This window comes from Hordeum vulgare, chromosome 7H (assembly GCF_904849725.1).
Source record: "Hordeum vulgare subsp. vulgare chromosome 7H, MorexV3_pseudomolecules_assembly, whole genome shotgun sequence".
Taxonomy (NCBI): domain Eukaryota; kingdom Viridiplantae; phylum Streptophyta; class Magnoliopsida; order Poales; family Poaceae; genus Hordeum; species Hordeum vulgare.
The window spans coordinates 553045591-553048335 of NC_058524.1; positions in this window are offsets into that span (position 1 = coordinate 553045591).

The following is a 2745-nucleotide window of genomic DNA, read 5'->3' on the forward strand; positions in this document are numbered from 1 at the left end:
TTGGGAAGATTGCCCACTACAAGCACAACCACTGAGACTGCATGTTTTCAAGATAAAGAACTACACATTTAAAGCTTTATTCCAAATTAATGCTGGGAAGATTGCCGAGCTGAGCAGCCAATTCATAAGCCACTGGATTTGCCTCACATTTAAAAGAACCAGTAGAAACGGAAGAGAATCAGGTTTTACAAAGAACCTTGATCTCTATTGTTGAAGCTCCCCTACGTAGGTATGACTTTAGCCGTGTGGGCCACAACAACTTTATCCTAAGCATGTTTTACAAAAGTCCCCACTTGCACTAAGCTTTGATGTAGTACATCCTACAGACGTACAGTACGAATTTGTCTTAGGTGAACTATCAATACTTTTAGTTATGATCAAGCTCACGGCACGCACATATCATGTCCACAGTTCTTGAGCAATGCCACTATAAAATCCACGGCCACTGTAATATTCCATTGAGAAATATGGAGCAAAGTGGTATATCCTCCTTTTCTAAGAAAAAATGGAGCAAAGTGGTGGTGATGTCCGCATTTATATTGTTTGTAACGAGGTCCATTAGATCATAAGGGAAAAATGTTAGCTAGCTAGAAACATGAGGCACCAGGAAATTCAAACATACAAGAACGTACATACCGGCTGCCCTTGCCCGACATACACATGCATAGAAAGAGGCGGCCAACCATGCTTCGATATCTTCTTGAGCCATTAGGAACTCTCCGGCGATGCTGATAAGAAGAAGTCCCATGACCAATTGGCAAGATTGATGCATCCGATCCAAATATTTGTTGTACATAAAAAAAAAAATCTTTGAATGAATGAGATATATGAACTGTTCTTTGATCGGAAAGGACACTGAGTTCTGACTTTTGATTTTTCTTATCAAGAACAAAAAAATCAATGTTATTCGTGCTTATTAATTAAATGCTGAGTTTGGAAACTTGAGGTTTGGCAATCAAAGTCACCATGCACACGAAACACACCAGCAAATCAAAGTCAGCATGTTCGGCCACTCCCACTTCTATGAAGAAGTCATGGCCAGTCTCGCAAGGATAACGACTCACACGCAATACCCTGATGTGGACATCTCCACACAATCGGATATGCTCATTTACATGAGGTGTTGAGAAGTGTTAAGAGGCACTAACGATCATCCACTAGGATGCCCATCAACGACGTTGGACGGTCGTCACGCGTCTCACGGACGAACCATTGTGGGGGCTTCATTGAAGCCTGACAGGAACGGCCGGCCCACTATGCCCATGAATGTTTTTTTTAATCTTTGCTTTCAGCAGTTTAACTTTAGCAATCTGGTTTAACTGTAGCAACACATACTGAAGCATCCGGTTTATTACATCGCAATGGTTTTTGGTCTGTTTTTATTTTGAACAGTTTTTAATGTACGTTGAACATTTTCTTAACATATGGTGACCATTTTCATAATGATTCTAAACTTTTGTTAATATAACATAAATGTTTTGAATATAGTGAATATATGAAGAAGATCTTTATAATGTGAAGTGAACATTTTATATAATAGTACCTCCATCTGAAAATAAGGGTATTTAATTTACTACAACTTTAGTATAAAGTTTTAGTACATAGAAACACTTCTTTTTTGGACGTAGGAAGTACATAAAGGAGAATGAAAAAGAAAAAAGAAAAAGAAACAAAAAAAAGGAACCAAAACAAAAAAAGAAAAAATCACGAACAAAACGAGTGGAAAACGAAACGAAACAGCTAAAAACCGGAAGCAAAACAGCACATCAGAATAAAAGCTCCGAAATCACTAATTAAGGAGCATTTTTTGTAAAGATCACTCCCACCTTTCTAGGTTGTGACAAGTGGCGAACTACAAGCACATCACTTGTCGCAACCCGGCTGTTTTCCCTTTTTCGTAGATCTATTTATTCAAAACATCTTATCTCTTAAACCAAGCATATAAATCTCGAACCGTTTTTACCGTTGGATTTCTCGCATAAAAATCTTCAAAAATAGATATCATGTTGATAGGTTTCCATGAACTTTTTTTCACAAAAAAAACAGACGAAAAAATCATGCCTCTCACGAAAGGAATTTTTTTCCCAAGAGGTGCCTCTCGTGGAAGGAAAAAACACATTTTTTTGTTTTTGAGTGGCACGGCCGTACCTCTCGAGGTAGCAACACCATGCCCCCCGAGGAAGAAAAAACAAGTTTTTTCACGCAAGTTTTTTAAAATTGTGTTTTCGCCCAAAAGCTAAGAAAGACCGAAAGCCAAGACCCTCCCCCCCAAAAACCCATTTAAAAAGCTGAAGACATGTGCGAAAACATAACCCACAGAAAGCGCCTACAATGAGACAATTAGCGGCTGCTGAGAGCGCACCAAGTTACAGCGGCTGAGAGTGACCTTTGGGAGGCTTCCAAATTAACGGTCCCTAATTAGTTGCTCGCAAAAAATCCGCCACAAATAGCAGCAAAGAAAAATCACGTGAATTATGTATGTGGGCCTTGTTGCGAAGCCATGCCTATTTGTCGTCTGCCAGCACAAATAGGATTGGCCCATAATGGTGGGTCATCTAGAAAGCAAAAAAAGCCAAAAAACATTTCTGGGGGTCGCTATATTGCCCAAAAGCCTGTCCATTGGGGATTCCGTAGTTCAACGCTTTGACTCACCATCAATAGCCGACTTTGTGTATTGACACGGGATGACGCGACTTTTAACGAAGCCGCCACACTGTCTATGCTGGGCACATTTGGTTGATCCTA